Below are 21,966 nucleotides of genomic sequence, written 5' to 3'. Positions count from 1 at the left end.
TGACAACACACAGCATGTTGGCCTGGGGGATAAGGGCATAGGCCATGGGACTCAGGACACCCAGGTTCCAGCACCAGCTCGCCAATGGCCTGCTGGGTGACCTTGCGTGAATCTCTCTTTCCTCATCTGTAAAATGGGGATTCGTCACCTGCCCTCCCTCCCAGTTGGATTCTGAGCCCCATTCTGCCTCCGATTTGACCATCTTGTATCGAATCCTGTGCTTTGCGCATTCCATGCCCTTAATGAACATCCTAAGAGGGAGTGTGCCCTAGCGGATAGAGCCCAGGCCCGGGAGTCAGAAGGACCTGGGTTCTAATCCCAGCTCCGCTACTTGCCTGCTGTGTGACCCTGGGCAAGTCACTTCACTTCTCTGGGCCTCGGTTCCCTCATCTGGAAAATGGGGATGAAGACCGTGAGCTCCGTACGGGACATGGACTGTGTCCAAACCTATCTTGTACCTACCTCAGGGCTTAGAACCGGGCTTGACGCAAAATAAGCATCTTATAAATATCATTATTATTATGGTACTTGTTAAGCATTTATCACGTGCCAAGCATTGTTCTAAGCACGGGGGTAAATAGAAGATAATCAGGTTGGACACAGTCCCTAATTAACCCAGAGGGAGCTGTTTTTAAACTGCTGTTCCCCCATAAGGCATCTACCGTGGAGGCAAAGTGGCTTGAGGCTTGCAAAATGTGTCAGGGGGTTTTCAGTGACCCTTGCTGCCGGGACAATGGTTTTAGGCCTTTTGCAACAGCAGTCTGTGGTTCTGTTCTTCGCTCCTCTTCCAACCCACCTTGGGCGCCGCGGCTGTGGGAATCACAGAGGAGAGCAGACAGCGGAAGCAGAGAGCCCTGCTTGGGGTGGCTACCCAGTCTTGGGGAGCATCTTCTGTTCCTTGGGGATCCCCTAACCCCCCCTCGCCCCTCCATCCCCACCCCTCAGCACGAAGCCGCCCGCACTGCCCACCCGTGACTGCTCCGGGCATGCAACCGTACGCCTTGACAGAGAGAAAACTAGGTCTGGTGGAGGTCAGGGGCAGAGGAAGAAAGAACGATAAAAATCAACGCTGGAACAGACTTAGAAACAGTCCCTCCTGGAAAACCTCCCGCTCCTCGGAATTTTGCCTGCTTCGCGTAACTACTCGCAATTTCATCAGTAAAGGAACCACCAACATTTTTGGCCTCGGGCAAAGAACAAGTTCTCCTCTACTTGGAAGAATTCACGCTACAATCTGCAAACGCCTGAGGAAGAAGACGAGGGGACCCGTAACCTCGGAGCTCATCTCTTGCGGTGGGGATGGCATCCGCTGAGCGGCCACTTGGTGCGATTCACCGAACTAGGAGCGAGGAAAAGTGCGACAGCCACACGACCCAGTCCCTGTCCACAAGGAGCTTCCACTCTAATGGGAGAGTCAGGCTTAAAAATATTTACCGACAGAGAAGTCAGAAGACTGGCTCGAATATACATAGAACAGGCGTTGAGGATGGGGATAAACAGACCTAAATCCTACGGGTGACTAATAGGTTGATCTGACTCAGACCCACTGGAAGCTAATCAGGGGAAGGCTTCTTGGAGGGGGTGGGCTTCTGCTAGGACTTCCCAACATGGGAAGAGCTGCGGTCTGCTGGATTTAGGGGTGGGGTTGAGGGGGAGGGGAATGTAGGCATTGTAAAGAAGCTGAAGACAGAATTCTCCCCCGTTCAGACCGTGAGCCCATCACTGGGAAGGGATCGTCTCCATCTGTTGCCAAACTGTACATTCCCATTGCTTAGTACTGTGCTCTGCACACAGTAAGCGCTCAATAAATACTACTGAATGAATAAAGTTTGTCGCTGGGCCGGCGCTCTGAAACTGACAGCATTAAAATGCTTATAGACCTTTGGGAAAAATCCAAGAACCATTCCCATTTTTCAGATTGTGGTTTTCTTCCAACTTCCAATGGGTCGGACCAGGGAAAATGACTTTAATGCGAACAACACGGAGAAAAACAACCCAGCAAGTTGGGAAGAACTTCGATGCGTGGATTTGCACTTTGTTGTTGTTGGTTTTTTTCCAACAGACACCGCCTTGCACAAAAATCGAAGCAAGACCCTTCCGGGGGTTCTGACCGGCACGGGGCTGTGGGTGACATTACATCTGGAGCCAAACAACCTTACCTCCATTTTAGAAATCTCCGGGCTTTCCGGTGGCTCCCGATTTCCATCAGTCAACCAAGAGTCATTATTATTACAAGCCACGTACTCAGTAGCTTTCATCATTTTCCAAACGGGAAAGAAGGTGAGAGTTTGGAAGGTACATTAGCTACATGAGGAGCAAGAAAAGCATTCTCTCCCTTCCCGGTGTCAAATTCCTCAACGGTTTCTGCTGCTACACATCTGATGAAGTTTGCCTTAATGTACCGTTTCTAAAATCAGCCAGTAAAAACTGAACGGCTTTACAATGTCTAAAAACACATGAAGTTCCACCTTCGATCTGATGAATACTTTGCCATTCTCCCACTGCCCTTGGCAACAGCTCTATGCCATCCCTCAGCTCTCCTCTTAAACATTTCCACAATTCCACATTCCCGCTTTCCCGTGGAGCACAGTCTCCAAAGGAACCTTACACCGAAGTCCAGAGTTCTTGCTTTCCAAAGTGTCTACGGTCTTTCCTTACCCAAGATCCCCATTATTGTCAATAACTGTTGCCGGTTTATCTCTGTCATTAGATTAGGGCCCAGGAGGGCAGGGGTGGTGAGCTTGCTTGTGTTGCATTCTCCCACGTGCTTAGCGCACTGCTCAATAAACATCGCTGACTTTTTGACCGATAAGCCACCCCGGCTCCTTGGCCTATAATTTCCAAAAGCCTCTGGCCGTTTGACACTCAGTCGATAAGAGTCGTCTTTCTGACTCGGAAGCTTCGGATTTCGATCTCGGGACCAGGCCTCCCCGTATTTCTCCTGACCTTCACATTCGCTCCGGCCCTTAGTTTTGCACAGATTGCTAGAGTTTCCTGCCTGGAGTTCACATTCTAAATCAGATGGCTCAATTCCATTTCCTTTCCAAACATCCGTCCCTCTGACCCAACTTGGCTGTATCCTTAAAAGCCCCGCATGACGCAGAAGAAAACACATCAGTGAAAGTGGTTTCTTCCCATCAAAGATTGATTTGAAGCTCCTGGAGGGCACGGATCGTGGATTCCAACTTCATTGCACTGCTTTTCACCAGACCCTGCAAGCCGTAGGCACTCAATAAATACAAATGACTAATCGATCGATGCTTCTGATTGCTGCTCTTCCCTAACAGGGAACATGTCTACCCAATTCTTTTTTTTAAAATGCGATTTGTTACGCGCTTTCTACGCGTGCCAGGCACTGTACTAAGCACTAGGGTAGAGACAAGCTAATCTGGTTGGATATAGTCCACGTCCCATATTTGGCTCACAGTCTTAATCCCCATTTTATAAATGAGGGAACTGAGGCACAGAAGGGAGGGGACCTGTCCGAGGACACAGAGCAGACAAGTGGCGGTGCTGGGATTAGAACCCAGGCCCTTCTGACTCCAGACCTATGCTCTATCCACTAGACCACGCTGCTTCTCTACAACTCTGCTGTACTGTACTCCTCCAAGCGCTTAGTACAGCGCTCTGCACACACTGAGCACTCAAATACGACCATTGGTCGACACGAGAAAGTCTCCCCGTGGCTGGTGCCGGGCAAGGATATGGGCCGGTAATTTATTCATTTATAATTGATATTAATGTCTGTGTCCCCTTCTACACTATAAGCCTGTTGTGGGCAGAGAATGTATCTGTTTATTGCTGCACTGCATTCTCCCAAGCGCTTAGTTCAGCGCTCTGCACACAGTAAGCGCTCGATAAATACGACCGACCGACTTTAGTGGAGAAGGCAGTTCAGAGGGTAACCGGTATCCTTAAAGAAGAAAAATATCAATAATAAATGTGGTATTTGCTCAGTGCTTACCATACGTCGAGCACTGCGTTAAGTGCGGGGGTTCAAACGGGTCGGACGCAATCTCCTTCACCCGCGGGGCTCGCGGCCTGAGTGGGAGGGGGAGAATAGGGTACCGAACCCCCCATTTTACAGATGAGGAAACTGAGGGACAGAGACGCGAACTGTCTGCCCGAGGTCAAACGACAGGCGAGTGGCGGAGCCCGGGAAGGGAAGAACCGAGGTTGGGTGGGTCGGCCCTTCCCGGGCGTCCTGGGCTGAGGCGGACATTTTGCTTTGAAGCCTGAGGCCCTTCGGGAATCCACTCTATTACCACCAAGTTTCACCACCAACTTGGAATTCCCAACTGCTTCATCGGGGCTTGCGTCACCTCTTCTGGAACCGGGAATGAGGGATCGATCGAGAAGGAGGGCAGGGATGGGTCTTTAAGAGCCCTTCCACTTAGTTTTATTGTGCTCCTGCACTTAGCTTAGCGCTCTGCAGCCCGCAGGCGCTCCATAAATCGGACTGATTGATTCGGGGAGGTTTCTGAATACGAGGGGCCCCGATTTTACCCCCTAGCGGGAGCCACAGTGTCGGACTGGGGCAGGGTCCGGGGTGGAAAATGGCCCTCTGCCTCCCTGGGTCGACCAATCTGTCGTATCGATTGAGCGCTTCCTGTGTGCAGAGCGCTGCACTAAGCATCTGGGAGAGGTCTGCTCTATTGGAGCGCCCCGGCTAGTGGAGCTCATGATCCCACTCTACGCCTGGGCCCGGTCCGAACGTCGGTCCGGGGCCCAGGGAAGGTGCTGGGCAGCGATGGTCAAATCCTCAGCCCGAGAAGAAGTCTGCGGGGCGGGGGAGACCCGGGACCGTGGGCGACACCTCCGCGAGCGCTTAGTACAGTGCTCAGTCAGTACGACCGACTCTGCGTCCCCCTGGGGCCTGCGTCTGAAGCTCGCTCTATCGCGCTCCCCTCCCGCTTGTCGAAAGCGTTTAGTACAGTGTCCCGAACCCGGTGAGCCTTCAGTACAGACCCTTCCTGCTAGACCCCCCGCCCCCGAGTCAAATCACTGCCTCCCGGCCGGCTTCCCATCCTCAGGCCAGGGGGGATGTCGGGAGGCAGCAGCCGGGCAGAGCCGCGCTAGACTGTGGGCAGGGAACGTGTCTACCAACTCCGCTAGACTGTACTCTCCCAAACGCTCAGGACGGTGTCCTGCACAGAGTAAGAGGTCAATAAATACCACTGATAATAATAATAATGTTGGTATTTGTTAAGCGCTTACTAGGTGCCGAGCACCGTTCTAAACGCTGGGGTAGACACAGGGGAATCAGGTTGTCCCACGCGGGGCTCACAGTCTTAATCCCCCATTTGACAGATGAGGTCACTGAGGCCCAGAGAAGTTAAGTGACTTGCCCACAGTCACCCAGCTGAGAAGTGGCAGAGCCGGGATTCGAACGCATGACCTCTGACTCCGAAGCCCGTGCTCTTTCCACTGAGCCACGCTGCTTCTCCAAAGCTCTGAAACTCTCTCCCTGATGGAAGCTTGAGGTGGTTTCCAAGCCCAGTCCCGCCCTTCCTCCTCCCGCACCTGGAGAAAGCAAGGGGCCAAGGGGGGGCCCCTGCAAGCAGCCCGGCAGAGTGGATCGAGCACAAGCCTGCGAGTCGGAACGACCTGGGTTCTAATCCCTGGTCTGCCGTGTGACCTTTTGGCACGTCACTTAATTCCTCTGGGCCTCAGTTACCTCATCTGTAGAATGGGGGTTGAGACTGAGCCCCAGGCGGGACCAGGACTGGATCCTAATTAGCTTGTGTCTGTCTCAGCGCTTAGTACAGAGCTGGTGCCCAGTAAGCGCTTAACACCCCCTCCCACCCCCCGCCGAATAAAAATAAAAAAATCGGGGGCAGAGCTGGGCAAAGAGGTGAGGCCGGCAAAAGGCTTCATTCTCATCCCTCAGCCCAACCCAACATTTCGTTCCTACAAACCCGGGCGCTCGATGGATCAATAAATCAATCAATTATATTTATTCAGCGCTTACCATGGGCAGAGCACCGTACTAAGCACTGGGGAAGAGTACGATACAGCAGAACTAGCAGACACGTTCCCTGCCCTTAACGAGCTTACGGTCTAGAGGTGGAGACAGACATTAATAGGAATAAATACGGAATTTATAATATATAATTTCAAGATATGGACACCAGCGCAGTGGGGGTGGGGATGGTACGAAGAGCGTACCGTCCAAAGGTCGCAGAGAGACGCAGAAGGGAGAGTGAGCCGGGGGAAAGAGGGTTTAATCGGGGAAGGCCTCTTGGAGGAGATGGGTTCAACTCCTACGCCTTTGCCGACGATCCCAGAGCTATGAGGAGAAGCAGCGTGGCTCAGTGGAAAGGGCCCGGGCTTTGGAGTCAGAGGTCATGGGTTCGAATCCCGGCTCTGCCGCTTCTCAGCCGTGTGACTGTGGGCCAGTCACTTCACTGGGCCTCAGTTCCCTCATCTGTAAAATGGGGATTAAGACCGTGAGCCCCAAGTGGGACAACCTGATTGCCCTGTGCCTACCCCGGCGCTTAGAACAGTGCTCTGCACGTAGTAAGCGCTTAACAAACACCAACATTATTATAAGGAGTGGCTCTGGCTAAGCCCAATCACCGGAAAACTTAGAACCGAGCCCCGGGGAGAAAGTGTCTGTCGATAAACCGGCCTATCAACGGACCAGCCCTGATATAGTTCTGGAGGGTCGACTGAACTCTGACTCATGAAAATACGTTTAATCCCTCTGGCATCTTCTCCTCCGTCTCCCTCCCTACTAAACAGAAACACATGGCTCCATCGCAAGACAAACGTCCAACGGATAAGTGTTACTTTTGACTTGGCTGCCTTTTGGTGCGAAATCCTCTGGTGTTTTCTCCCTTTACACCTCGGTCACCGCGTGGTATCGACTGAGCGCCCCAATGTGAAGTACCTTACTAAGTGTTGGAGAGAATACAAACCCTTCAACCACCTCTAGAACTTCGAGACTTATTTATAACCACTTGCGACCCATATACATACATATAGGTTACTTCAACTGCTCCGCCAATTATTTCTGCTGGGTACTCTCTTTGTACATGTCTTTACGCCTGGCCGCTCCATTGGAGCGCAAGCTCCTCGAGGGCAGGGGATGCAGTATTTGCCCGTTTCGCACTTGGCCAAACACAAAGCTTCAGCAGCTGGAAGCAAGCGGGGGGCCTCAGTGGATGCTAACGATCGTAATTACGGTACCTGTTATTAATAATAATAATGTTGGTATCTGTTAAGCGCTTACTATGTGCAGAGCACTGTTCTAAGCGCTGGGGGAGACGCAGGGCAATCAGGTTGTCCCACGTGAGGCTCACAGTTTTAGTCCCCATTTTACAGATGAGGTAACTGAGGCCCAGAGAATAATAATGTTGGTATTTGTTAAGCGCCTACTATGTGCAGAGCACTGTTCTAAGCGCTGGGTTAGATTTACAGGGTAATCGGGTTGTCCCACATGAGGCTCACAGTCTTAATCCCCATTTTACAGTTGAGGTAACTGAGGCACAGAGAAGTGAAGTGACTTGCCCACAGTCACACAGCTGACAAGTGGCAGAGCTGGGATAAGTGCTCGTTATGTGCCAGGTACTGCACTAATGGGGTGGGGAGAGGACGTGGGTTCTAATCTCAGCTCTGCCACTCGCCTGCTGTGTGACCTGGGGCAAGTCACTTCGCCTCTCTGTGCCTCAGTTGCCTCAACTGTAAAATGGAGATCACGCCTGTGAGCCCCGCGTGGGGCAACCCGATTACCTAGGAACAGAGTAAGCGCTAAACAAATACCATTATTATCATTACAAGCAAATGGAGTAGGACGCGGTCCCTGTCCCGGATGGAACTCGCACTCTCAATCCCCATTTTACTAGAGGTCACTGAGGCACGGGGAAGTGAGGTGACTTCCTCGAGGACACGCAGCAGACAGGTGGCTGCCACTACGCCGACTGCTCGGAAGGGAGGAACACCTTCCCTGCCCTCCCCGAGCTCCCAATCGAATGGGGAAGTCAGACACAGATTACTTAGAAGGCAATTACTCACCGTCTTCTTCGGAATTCGAAAGGTTACCCAGAGACCTCTCGCCGCCCTCCCCGTGGGAACCCATCCTGGCTCCTCCGGTTCCCGAGTGTCATCTTTGGAAGAGCGAGGGCTTACTCGAGCCCGAGGAATCGGCTCCGCGGAACTGTCACCCGGGGAAGGTTTGAAGACGAAGATGTCAAGGGGTAAAAGCGTGGTCATCGGGTAATCCCGTCCGAGGGAGGCTAAGTTACATCGCTCGTTGTCCGGGGCCAGCGCCGCTGCACTCCATCAAGGGACGGATCGACGGGAGGTTGGGGGGGGGGGGGGGTGTCCCCATTTCTATTTTCCTTCAAACTGTTCAACCCCACGACCGGTCAGAGCCTGGACGCCCTTCATCACCCAGCTCGGTTCCACTGTCTCCCTGGGCCTCTCCCTTCTGCCGACCTCTTGCTCACACCCCCCTCCGCTGCCTGGGACTCCCTCTCCCTCCATATCCGCTAAACCATGGGTCTCCCCATCTTCGAGCCCTCCTGAAGTCGCATCTCGATCCACCTCCTCCAGGAGGCCTTCCCGATTCGTTTCTAACCTTCCACATCGCCACTGCGGCGTCCAAGGCATGCGTGCATTCACCGAGCCCTGTGACCGATCGGTCATATTTATTGAGCGCTTTCTGTGCGCAGAGCACCAGTGCTAAGCGCTGGTGAGAGCACAACGGAGTCGACAGACATATTCTCTGACCACAGGAAGCAGCAAGTGTGTACCCATCTCATATACTCTATGACAACCAAATTATTATTATTACTTTAATGCCCACAGACGCTAAGCTCACCGCAGGCAGGAATCCTGCCCGTTGTTCTCTCCGTACACAGTAGGGGCTCGATAATAAATACCGTGGATAGATCCAACCCCAGCTTCCTAATCGAGAACGGAAGAAATGAAAGGGTCACCGCTGATCACAGGGCAACAGGAAAGAGAACAAAACACAGTCAAAAACGGCCAGGTTCCAACCCCAACTGCGCCACTTGCCTGCCATGTGATAAGAAGAAGAAGAATGGTATTTGTTAAACCCTTACTATGCGCCAAGCACTGTTCTAAGCGCTGGGGCGGATACAAGGTGATCACATGGTGCCACGTAGGGCTCACAGTCTTAATCCCCATTTTACAGATGCGATAACTGAGGCACAGAGAAGTGGCTTGCCCCAAGTCACACTGCTGACTAGTGGCAGAGCCGGGATTAGAACCCATGACCTCGGACTGCTCGGACTCTTTCCACTGAGCCACGCTGCTCCACATGTGAGCTTGGGCAAATCACTTCTCGGTGCCTCGGTCTCCTCATCCGCAAAACGGCCAGAAAAGAAGCCTGTTCTCTGTTCCTCTTAGACCGAGAGCCCCAGGTGGGGTAGAGACTGTGCCCAATCTGATTATTTTAGAGCCACCATAGTGCTTAGCACACAGTGAGCATTAATCAATACCACCATTACTATGACACATACGCTTGAGAAAAGCAAAATGAGCCGTTCTGTACCTTATCTTTCTTTTTTCTGGCATTTAATGTGCTTACTAGGTGCCAGCCACTGTTCTCAGCGCTACTGCTTCCCATTACCCGTAATTTATTTTACCGTATGTCCTCACGGTTAGACGGAAAACCCTCTGAGGGCAGAGATCCCGTCTACCGGCTTTCTGGCACTCTCCCAAGCGCTCAGGACAGCGCTCCGCAAACGGGAGGTGCTGGGTTCAGCTGACCGGCTGAACCGTGAAGAGAAAGCAAACACATTCCTCCTCTGAAGCGAACGAACCTAACTCCGAAGGGTTACGTTTCCTAACAGCCCTCAGGCTGGTTAAGGCTCTGCTCAGGAAGTCAGGTCACACCGCTGAGGCGGCCGTTCAATATGGCGGGCCCTAAGCACCCCACACTGCAGAATGCTTCGCGGCAGGAAGCGATGAGTATCGGTTCCAGCTGAACAGGCACAAAAAACGGAATCAAGTCAAACCCCGCCCCGGACGAAGAGGAATCGGGCTCGGAGGTGGGCACTCTCACGTAGGACGAATGAAATGAGCTGTTCAAAACACGGTGGGGAATTATTCCCCAGGGGTTGTTCGAGCACGCGCGAGAAACAAAGCCAACTGTGGGCTTACCAAATATTTCTGGGATTTTCATACGGGTCTGACGTCGGACTGTGGATTGCTCCATAGCTGACAGACTGGGGAATTGGGTCTTTTCTGTTCATTCTAACTCCACTCCCTTCTTTTTGTTCCAGCTTCGACGGCTGGAGTCTCCAAAAAGTCCTGGAGGATTTGAGGATCTGGAGCCCGGCAGAGGGTTAAAGGCAAAAAGGCTTTAAAAGACCAAGAATAAATACTCAATACCAAGAGGGGCCAAGCCTCCTGCACTCGGAAGCCGGAAACCCAAAACGTCGCGCGGCCGAGAGGCACGGATCGCAAGGAATTCCATTAACTGGAAGGGGCGAGGGGGTGTTTTGGGGGGACGGGGAGTCAGAGGCAGCTGGGGCGGGGACTGGGGAACTGGGAACGTCCCCCCCGTGCCCACGGAGCCACTGCAGCCCACCACCACCGGAGAGATATAAGCAACAAACCCCCCACGACGCTTAATTTCCTGCAGGGACCACCCAATGTCGAAGGAGAACCGAATCCTCGCGCCGCCCCTCACCTACATCTCCCGTGCCCACCCTAGAGTGCCCAGGTAGCGATCAGAGCCGTCGAAAGCCACACCACATCTCCGGTCGGGTCCCCTCTGCCACCCTTTGGGATCAGTTACTTGGGCGAACGTGAGTTTCCTCAAGGAAGGCTCCTTGGGAAGAACGAGTCCAGCCCTCCTAGCGCCTCCGAGGGAGGGAACGTTCTGGACCTGCTCGGGCCACCAAGCGATGGGTCCGTGCATCAGTGTCACCTGCATTAGGTCTCCAAACCTGAAAGAGTTATCGCTCTCCAAACCAGCCCCCCCAGATGCCCCCAAAACCATCTTGACGCTACGTCAGGGCCGGCCCGGGGCATTCTGGCGTGTTGCGGGCAACTTCCTTTGGATGAAGCACCCACTAAATGCTCAATAAACGTCAGCGGCGACGATGGAGACGCATGAGCCACGGCTACTAATTCGACTGTACTCTCCCAAGTGCTCAGTCTGAAATCGGCAGGTGCTCCAAAAAATGGCTACCTGCACAGCGCGTCTGCGGTCAGGTACGCAAGGTGACCGGTCAACGGTATTTGAGCCCTCACTCCGTACCGAGCACTGGGCTATCAATCAAGCGTAGTTACTGAGCGCTTCCTGTGTGAAGAGCACTGTACTAAGCGCTGGGGAAAGTACAATGCCGCAATCCCTGCCCACGGTTTAGGGGGTGGAGATAGACATCAAAAGAGTGGTCAGAGGGTCATCAGCATCTCCGTCCCAGAGCTTTGGCTCAACCAGCCAGGTGGCTCTCAGAAATTTCGGTCTCTCAGGCCCTCTGTGGGCAGCGGGGCCCATCTAGGGGTACTGGTTGAGGTTCGTTCCCTCCAACAAAATCCACTGAGGATTTTGGGGTCCCAGCAGAACGGCCCAGAGCCTCTGCCCACCCTTAAAGGCACGACAACTTTCTCCCAGATTTCTCCATTCTAACGTCAAGGGGGGGGGGGCTCGAGTCCCAGCACAAAGATTCTCACTCGCTCGGACTTTCAAAGAGACCCTCATTCAACTGTCTTGGTCTCAACTGAAAAGCCTGCACGGGCAACTCCATCTCCCGACCGTCATTCGGGAGAGAAAATCACAGCTAAAATCAGTATTCACACACACTCTCTGCCGCCTTTGATTTTCTCAAAATTTTACCTGAAATACAACCGTGTTCATTTACAGGAGCAAAACTTTGCTTTCTCACTGACCCAAAAATTACTCACGCTTCCCGAGAGAAAATTACAGCTAAAATCAGTATTCACACACACTCTCTGCCGCCTTCGATTTCCTCAAACTCTACTTTATCTTGAACTACCTGTGTTCATTTACACGAGCAAAGTTTTGCTTTCTCACTAACCCGAAAAAATTACTCATGCTTCCCCAGGCAAAGAATGGGATTAAACCGATCCCATTAAACACACCTGGGCTGGGAGAGACCTCATATGGGTGTGTTCCAGATTTCTAAAATAAGACAGCACCTGAGTTCTGGTTCGTTGCGTCTGAATCCATCTTTCCAGGTGGAAAGCGTCCCGCATAGTACGGTGATCAATTCTCCGAAGCCGTTTCAATTCTGCACGCCCAGAATACCTCCCCAGATCGCAGGGCCGTGGTCCCTCGGAGAGGCGAACGGCATAACTTGGACGCATCAACTCTAAATCACGGGTTGGCTCTGGGCCGGGGAATTTCTCCCGGTCCTTCGGAACACTCTAAAACGGGACAGGCTCGCTTTTAACGATCGTCCTACGTCAACGGCTGATTCGAAAAGAGCTCCTATAACCGAGGGCAAGTAGCCTCACACTTCTTTCTAATCGTTTAGGATCGATCGCTCTCGCTTAACTACTGTTTTCATACTTCCCGAAAGCAAACAGATCGATTTCCAAGATGGAAACTTCTCTACCATACATTCAATAGTATCTATTGAGCGCTATTTGCAGACTATGACAACTGAAGACTCCCCCCCCCGCCCCCCGGCCCGTCTGGCGTCTAGTATGGTGCTTCCCCGGTCCAAAGGCAGGAACTAACCCTATTTTTGTCGGCGATATTAGGTGCGCTGGCACTAGGACGGATGGAGGAACTTTCCCATCGATGGTCGCAAGGAGCAGGGCAGAAAAGAGATCCAAATTCGATGACCCCGTACCTTGGAAAACCCGGAATCCGGCCTCCTTTTCCATAAAGAAGTTTTTTGGGTGAAGGGAACTGGTGACCATCCCCACCTGCTCATTCTGAGGTCCCGGCCTGGAGGTGTTCGCAACCCCCGATCCGAAAGGGAGCGTTTCTGCCGCCCGCCCGCCCCCCAAGATGCTCCTCGGCCCGAAGACAAGGGTTCTAATCTCCCCTCGGCCTCTTGTCCGCTGCGGGTGACCCTGGGCGAGTCACTTCACCGCCTCTGGAAAATAGGGATTAAGGCTGAGCCCCAAATGGGACGGGGGTCCATCTTTATTAGCTTGTATCTGCCCCGGCATTCAGTACGGTGCTTGGCACGTAATAAGCGCTTAACCCAAGACAAGGCAGACTGATGGGTGCTCTTAGAGAAGCAGCTTGGCTCAGTGGAAGGAGGCCTAGGCGTCCGAGGTCCTGGGTTCTAATCCCGGCTCCGCCACCTGTCAGCTGTGGGACCCGGGGCAAGTCACGTCACTTCTCGGTGCCTCAGTGACCTCATCTGTCAAATGGGGATGAAGACTGTGAGCCTCCCGTGGGACAACCTGATGACCCTGGATCTACCCCAGCGCTTAGAACACTGCTTGGCACATAGTAAACACTTAATACCAACATTATCATTACTCATCTGGGGGTCGCCTGCCCTTCGGGTTCACCGCTTTCCCGGTCTCCAGACTGTAAACTCGTTACGGGCAGGGAACGTGTCTCCTAATTCTGCTGTGCTCGCCCCAGCGCTTAGAACAGTGCTCTGCACCTAGTAAGCGTTCAATAGATACCACTGCTTCACTCCTCTCCCCTCCCCCCTTCTGAAACAAGCACGAAGATCTTTGCGGGGAGGGCGGAAGGCTGGTGGTCCCGTTTGCAACATGGCTTAGTTGAAAGAGCCGGGGCTTGGGAGTCGGAGGTCGTGGGTTCCAATCCCAGCTCCGCCGCTTGTCTGCCGGGTGACCGTGGGCCAGTCGCTTCACTTCTCTGGGCCTCAGTTCCCTCATCTGGAAAATGGGGAGGAAGACTGGGAGCCCTCCTTGGGTCAACCTTGGATCTACCCCATTGCTTAGTACAGAATAACATTATTATCCACCCCAGTGCTTAGTACACTGCCTGGCACGTAGCATAATGGTATTTGTTAAGCGTTTACTATGTGCCAAGCACTGTTCTAAGCACTGGGCGAGATCTGGCTTAGTGGCGAGAGCCCGGGCTTGGGAGGCAGAGGGCGTGGGTTCTAATCCCAGCTCCGCCGCTTGTCTGCCGTGTGACCTCGGGCCAGTCGCTTCACTTCTCTGGGCCTCAGTTCCCTCATCTGGAAAATGGGGATGAAGACTGGGAGCCCCACGGGGGACAATCTGATGGCCCTGCATCTCCCCCAACGCTTAGAGCAGCGCTTGGCACCTAGTAAGCGCTTAACAAATACCAACTTCATTAGTGTGTTGAGAAGCAGCGTGGCCCAGTGGAAAGAGCCCGGGCTTGGGAGTCAGAGGTCCTGGGTTCGAATCCCGACTTTGACACCTGAAGTGGCAAGCCACTTCACTTCTCTTTGCCTCAGTTCCCTCATCTGTAAAATGGGGATGAAGACTGTGAGCCTCACTTGGGATAATCTGATGACCCTGTATCTCTCCCAGCGCTTAGTACAGTGCTCTGCACATGGTAAGCGCTTAACAAATACCAACATTATTATTTATGTATTTACTGAATCCCGGCTCTGCCACCTGTCAGCTGTGTGACCTTGGGCCAGTCACTTCCCTTCCCTGGGCCTCAATTTCCTCCTCTGCAAAATGGGGATGAAGACCGTGAGCCCCACGGGGGGACCACTTGATAACCTCGTATCCTCCGCAGCGCTCAGAACAGCGCTTTGCTCCTAGAAAGCGCTTACCAAATACCACCATTAGTAGTATTTGTAAGCAGCGTGGTTCAGCGGAAAGACCCCGGGCTTTGGGTCATGGGTTCGAATCCCCACTCTGCCACCTGTCAGCTGTGTGACTGTGGGCGAGTCACTTCACTTCTCGGTGCCTCAGTTCCCTCATCTGGAAAACGGGGGTGAAGCCTGGGAGCCCCCCGTGGGACAACCTGATGACCCTGTACCTCCCCGGCGCTTAGAACAGTGCTCGGCACACAGTAAGCGCTTAACAGATACCAACATTATTATTATTCACTTCTCTGGACCTCAGTGACCTCATCTGTAAAATGGGGGTGAAGACTGTGAGCCTCACGTGGGTCCATCTGATGACCCTGTCTCTCCCCCAGCGCTTAGAACGGTGCTCAGCACATAGTAAGCGCTTAATAAATACCAACATTATTATTATTCACTTCTCTGGGCCTCGGTGACCTCATCTGTAAAATGGGGATTAAGGGCGTGAGCCCCACGGGGGACGACCCGATTCCCCTGTGTCTCCCCCAGCGCTTAGAACGGTGCTCGGCACAGAGTAGGCGCTTAATAAATACCAACATTATTATTATTCACTTCTCTGGGCCTCGGTGACCTCATCTGTAAAATGGAGATTAAGGGCGTGAGCCCCACGGGGGACGACCCGATTCCCCTGTGTCTCCCCCAGCGCTTAGAACGGTGCTCGGCACAGAGTAGGCGCTTAATAAATACCAACATTATTATTATTCACTTCTCTGGGCCTCAGTGACCTCATCTGTAAAATGGGGATTAAGGGCGTGAGCCCCACGGGGGACGACCCGATTCCCCTGTGTCTCCCCCAGCGCTTAGAACAGTGCTCGGCACCGAGTAGGCGCTTAATAAATACCAACATTATTATTATTCGCTTCTCCGGGCCTCAGTGACCTCATCTGTACAATGGGGATGAAGATGTGAGCCCCACGGGGGACGACCCGATTCCCCTGTGTCTCCCCCAGCGCTTAGAACAGTGCTCGGCACCGAGTAAGCGCTTAACAAATAGCAACATTATTATTATTCGCTTCTCCGGGCCTCAGCGGCCTCATCTATAAAATGGGGATGAAGCCTGGGAGCCTCCCGTGGGACCACCTGATGACCCTGGCTCTCCCCCGGCGCTTAGCACAGCGCACGGCGCCTAGTAAGCGCTTCACAGCTACCAACCTGATTATTACTGTTAGCGCGTCGTCGTAATTTGGAGCTGGGGGGGGCCGGGAGCCCCTCCCCCGTGCCCCCGGGGTGGCGAGGCGGGCACCGACGGCGCGGGGTGTTGGGGGAGACGCCCCTGGACGCCTGCCGGACGCCCCCGCCCCCGCTGGAAATCCCCGCGTCCGGCCCGGCCCGGCCGGAGGGGGAGGGGGAGAGGGAAGGCGGCGGGGCCCCTCCCCCGGCCCCGACTCACCACGTCCGTCGGTCCTTGGGCGGCCCCGGGTCCGGCGGGGCTCAGGCGGCGGGGCTCAGGCGGCGGGGCTCAGGCGGCGGGGCCCGGGGGCGCCCCCGGCATGGCGGGACCCCACGACGACGGACGAAGGACGAGGGACGAGGGACGAAGGAGGAAGGAGGAAGGAGGAAGGAGGAAGGAGGAAGGCCGGGCCGGGCCGGAGGGCGCTCGTCTCCGCTCCCGCCCCGAGGCCCTCCTGCCGCCGCCGCCGCTCCCCGCTCCCACCGGGACACCTGCGGGACCCCACCGGGCCCGGCCTCCGCCGCCGCCGCCGCCGCCGCCGCCTCACACTCGGCCTCAGCCTTCGCCTCAGCCGCCGCCGAGGCCCGCTGACGTCACCTGACTGACAGCCCGGGGGCGGGGCTTCCGCCTCCCCGCCGCCGCCGGACGTCTGACGTCACCTGACTGACGGCCCCGGAGGCGGGGCCGGCGCCTCACCGACGCCGTCATTCGCCGGACGTCCTTTGATTGATGGACAGGGCGGGGCTCGCACCTCCCCGCCGCCGCCATACGGCCGACGTCGCCTGATTGACAGCGCGGGGGCGGGGCTTCCGCCTCCCCGCCGCCGCCGCCGGAAGTCTGACGTCACCTGACTGACGGCCCCGGGGGCGGGACCTGCGCCACACCGACGCTACCATTCGCCGGACGTCACCTGACTGACAACCCCGGGGGAGGGGCCTGCTCTTCCCCGACGCTACCATTTGCCGGACGTCACCTGACTGACAGACGGAGGGCGGGGCTTCCTCCTCCCCTCCGCGACCTTACGCCTGAGTCATCTGACTGACAGCCCGGAGGGCGGGGCTTGCACCTCCCCGCCTCTGCCATTCGCCACCTGACTGACAGCCCCGGGGGCGGGGCCTGCGCCTCCCCGCCGCGGCCATTCGCCGGACGTCGCCTGAGCGACGGCCCAGAGGGAGGAGCCGCCTCCAACCCGCCCCTGAGCCCCTCCGATGACGTCACTTGAGTGAAGGCCCGGAGGGAGGGACCGCCGCCTCCTCGCTGCTGCCGTTCCCCTGACGTCATCTGAGTGACAGCCCGTGGGGGCGGGGCCTGCGCCCACCCGCCGCTGCCGTCCCCTCGACGTCATCTGAGTGACAGCCCGTGGGGGCGGGGCCTGAGCCTCCCCACCAATGGCGTCCCCATGACGTCATCTGAGTGACCGCCCGGGTGGGCGGGGCCTGCGCCCCCGCCAATGCCATTCCCCTGACGTCACTTGAGTGACAGCCCGGGGGAGGGGCCGTCGTCGGCCTCGCCCCCGCGTCCGGGCGCGCGCCGCGAGGGTGGAACTGGGCGCGCCCCCGGAGGCTTGGGGGGCTGCGGGAGCGCGCCCCGGCAGAGCTGGAGCCGGCTGGGGAGACATTCATTCATTCATTAAGTCATTCATTCATTCAATCATATTTCTGGAGCCCTTACTGTGTGCAGTGCACTGGACGCAGCGCTTGAGCACTGTGCTAAGCGCTGCTTTTCCTGAATCTCTGCAGCTCCCCCCTCCCCCCAACCCTCTCTCCAGCTTTGCCCCCTCCCCACAATCAATCCATCAAATTTATTGAGGATGAGGATGATGCTGTCGGTTAAGCGCTTACTATGTGCCATTCATGCAGTCAATAGAATTTATAGAGCGCTTACTAGGTGAGAAGCAGCGTGGCTCCGCGGAAAGAGCCCGGGCTTGGGAGTCACAGGGCTTGGGTTCGAATGGCGCCTCGGCCACTTGTCAGCTGGGTGGCTGTGGGCAAGTCACTTGATTATTATTATGGTATTTGTTAAGCGCTTACTACGTGCAGAGCACTGTTCGAAGCGCTGGGGTAGATACAGGATAATCAGATAGTCCCACGTGGGGCTGACGTTTTTTAATCCCCATATTTGCAGATGAGGTCACTGAGGCCCAGAGAAGTGAACTGACTTGCCCAAGGTCACACAGCAGACAATTATTATGACATTATTATGTGCAGAGCACTGTACTAAGCGCTTGGAATGTACAATTGAGCAACAGAGAGAGATGATCCCTGCCCAATGACAGGCTCACTGTCTAATCGGGGGAGACAGACGGCAAAGCAAAACAGAACAAAACCTGTTCTAAGCTCTGGGGTGGATACAAGATAATGGGGTTGGACACATGGGGCTCACAGTCTTCATCCCCATTTTAGAGGTGAGGTCACTGAGGCCCGGAGAAGCAAAGTGACTTGCCCAAGGTCACCCAGCAGATCGGTGGCGGAGCCGGGATTAGAACCCATCACCTTCTGACTCCCAGCCCTGTCTGTGCTCTACGCACTGGGCCATAATCATCTGCCAGGCCCAATTTCCAGGTCTTGGAGGACTGGGAAGGAGTTGCCTGCACGATCGTTGGAGAAACACCCACTCTTCTCTCGCCCAAATCCACCACTGACAGGCCCGGACCTGTTGTCTTTTTCATCGGCGAAGACTTCATTAGCTGCAGCGTTGGGCTTCAGCTCTCCTGAGTCTGTCAGCTGACAGGCAGAAGGCTAGAAAAGCTAGAGTCTGGAAGAATTGTGCATGGACTAAAAATCTTCTGCCTTGCCCACCTACCCAGATGGAGCCCCAGATAACAATAATAATAATAATGATGATGATGGCATTTGTTAAGCGCTTCCTATGTGCCAAGCACTGTTCTAAGCGCTGGGAGATACAAGGTCATCAGGTTGTCCCACGAGGGGCTCACAGTCTTCATCCCCATTTGACAGATGAGGGAACTGAGGCCCAGAGAAGGCAAGTGACTGGCCCAAAGTCACTGACGAGTGGTGGAGACGGGATGGGAGAAGAGAAGCCAGGGAATGATAATAATAATAATGTTGGTATTTGTCAAGCGCTTACTACGTGCAGAGCACTGTTCTAAGCGCTGGAGTAGATACAGAGGAACGAGGTTGTCCCACGTGAGGCTCACAGTCTTCATCCCCATTTTACAGATGAGGGAATTGAGGCGCAGAGAAGTGACATGACTGGCCCAAAGTCACACCGATAAGTGGCGGAGCCAGGATTAGAACCCAAGACCTCTGACTCCCAAGCCCGGGCTGTTGCCCCAAAGCCACGCTGCTTCTCCACTATTCATTCCATCGTATTTATTGAGCGCTTACTGTGTGCAGAGCACTGTACTAAGCGCTTGGAATGTCCAATTGGACAACAGATAGAGACCATCCCTGCCCGACAACAGGCTCGAGGACTAAACGGGGGAGACAGACAGCAAAACAGAACAAAACAAGTAGTCTAGTGTCAATAGTCCTGGTGACTGTGGGCAAGTCACTTAACTTCTCTGTGCCTCAGTTCCCTCATCTGTAAAATGGGGATTAACTGTGAGCCTCATGTGGGACAACCTGATTACCCTCTATCTCCCTCAGTGCTCTGCACGTAGTAAGCGCTTAACAAATACCAACCCTATTATTATTATATCATCAAGATAAATAGAATCATAGATAAAGACCCATCATTAGCAAAATAGAGTCATAAATAATCTATACAAATATGCACAAGTGCTGCGGGGAGGGGAAGAGCAGAGGGTGGGAGAAGGGGGAATGGGGAGGGGAGGAGGAGCAGAGGGAAAGGGAGGGCTCAGTGTGGGAAGACCTCCTGGAGGAGGTGATCTCTCAGTAGGGCTTTGAAGAGAGTTAACTAAGCGTTCGGAGGAGGATGTTACAACCATCTAACAGCGACGGTCCCTGCTTGCAGCGAGCTTGGAGTCTAGAAGGGTAGAGGGGTGTGACTCCACGCCTTTTGCAAATTGTGTCAGTGCCCCCCCCATTTTTGCTCCCCCTGTTTTTCTCCCTCCGATTGCCCCCTTCTTCCTTCCCTCCCCCGCCCGCCTTCTCACCTCCCACTCTCTGAGTCAACCTCCCTCACACCCACACCAGCTCGCCTCCTCACAAGCTCTGAGATAAACACATACATACACATCCCCAGCAGTGAAGGGCGCCCAGCACAGCGCACCACAATGTACGCTCCACAGCACAACGCAACACACGCAACACAGAGCCAGCACAGGTATGCAAAGCGTGACTTAGTGGATAGAGCACCGGCCTGGCAGCCAGAAGGTCGTGGGTTCTAATCCCGGCTCCGACACTCGTCTATGTGACCTTGGGCGGGTCGCTTCACTGCTCTGGGCCTCAGCTGCCTCTTCGGTAAAATGGGGATGGAGACTGTGAGCCCCACGTGGGACAGGGGAAGGTGCCTGACCGGGGAAGCAGCGTGGCCCAGTGGAAAGAGCCCGCGCTTGGGAGTCAAAGGTCATGGGTTCGATTCCCGGCTCTGCCACTTGTCAGCTGTGTGACTTTGGGCAAGTCACTTAACTTCTCTGGGTCTCGGTTACCTCATCTGTAAAATGGGGATCAACAGTGAGCCTCACGTGGGACAACCTGATCACCCTATATCTACCCCAGCGCTTAGAACAGTGCTCGGCACATAGTAAGCACTTAACAGATACCAACATTATTATTATTATTTGCCACCCCAGCGCTTAGTGCAGTGCCTGGCACATAGTAAGCGCTGAACAAATACCACACACGTACAAAAAAAAGCATTCACACAGGTGCACACACACACTTTCTCCAAAGGAACTAGGATTGGCAAAGGCAGAGTCACAGGGATTAAAGCAATTTAAAGCCTTCCACCCTCAATTAATCTCACCTCTGCATTTGCCCGCTAGGCGACCTTGGACAAGCCACGTCACTCCTCCGTGCCTCAGTTACCTCACCTGTAAAGTGGGGATTAAAGCTGTGAGTCCCAGGTGGGGCATGGACTGTGTCCAATCTGACTGTATAATAATAATAATGTTGGTATTTGTTAAGCGCTTACTACGTGCAGAGCACTGTTCTAAGCGCTGGGGGAGATACGGGGTCATCAGGTTGTCCCTCGTGAGGCTCACCGTTAATCCCCATTTTACAGATGAGGTCACTGAGGCCCAGAGAAGTTAAGTGACTTGCCCACAGTCACACAGCTGACAAGTGGCAGAGCCCGGGAGTCGAACCCCAGCACTTAGTAAAGTGCCTGGATTAAATAAATCATCTCAGAAGAATGGAGAAATTCCAATAGAAAAGCTCAGCTTCTTTTGCTGGAGAAGGAGAATGAGGAAGGATACAAATGGGATCATACAATAGACTTGGAGCAAACCTATGGATTTAAGTGGAGAACTGGAATAATTCCATAGAAAGCCAGTTCCAATGCACACAGAGAAAGTGATTAATCCTCTTACACCCAGTGACGGCAAATAGTTGGTAGAGGTGTCACTTCACTTCTCTGCGCCTCAGCTACCTCATCTGTAAAACGGGGATTAAGACTGTGAGCCTCATCGTGGGACAACCTGATTACCTCGTCTTTATCCCGGCACTTAGAACAGTGCTTGGCCCATAGTAAGCGCTTAACAAAAACCACCCAACAGTTCTGTAAGAGCAAGGGACGCTGCTGGAGTTTGCTACTGTAAGGCCCTGGTCAGGAAACGTGTCTGCTAATTCTGTTGTATTGGACTCCCCCAAATTTTTAGTCCAGTACGCTGCACATGCAGAGGTAAGCGCTCAGTACATACCATTGATTGATGAAGGACAGCTTGCCCGGAGCAGTGCGACCCCCATCTCTCTTCCTTTGCATCATCTGGACTTTATTGTCTTGTTGAGTTGGGTCCACTGGGTGTTAGTAATCCACTCTTATTGTTCCTTTAATCTATCCTCACCTACCTACAGTTCAGAGAGGGGCAGGACCTGGGTCTGCCCTGATTACCTCGTATCTCCCCCAGCGCTTAGCAGAGTGCTTGGCACATACTAAGCACTTGATAAATGCCCTTCCTAACTAATAAAGATTTCCTTTTTCAAATCT

The 21,966-nt window shown here is 54.1% G+C and overlaps 1 protein-coding gene across 4 annotated transcripts in view; it reads right to left on the bottom strand.

The window, feature by feature from the left end:
* Nucleotides 1-16,377, bottom strand: part of JAK1 (Janus kinase 1) — a 97,120-nt gene extending 80,743 nt beyond the window's left edge. For 3 of the 4 annotated variants that reach the window (XM_029083432.2, XM_029083433.2, XM_029083431.2), the window contains exon 1: nt 16,114-16,377. The gene's annotated coding sequence lies outside the window, so the exon portion shown is untranslated. The remainder of the gene's footprint in view (nt 1-16,113) is intronic. The other variant, XM_029083434.2, reaches the window with a different exon arrangement.
* Nucleotides 16,378-21,966: the final 5,589 nt, after the last annotated feature.

Source organism: Ornithorhynchus anatinus, chromosome 18, assembly GCF_004115215.2.
Source record: "Ornithorhynchus anatinus isolate Pmale09 chromosome 18, mOrnAna1.pri.v4, whole genome shotgun sequence".
In the NCBI taxonomy this organism is placed as follows: domain Eukaryota; kingdom Metazoa; phylum Chordata; class Mammalia; order Monotremata; family Ornithorhynchidae; genus Ornithorhynchus; species Ornithorhynchus anatinus.
This window is presented reverse-complemented; position numbering and strand designations above follow the sequence as displayed.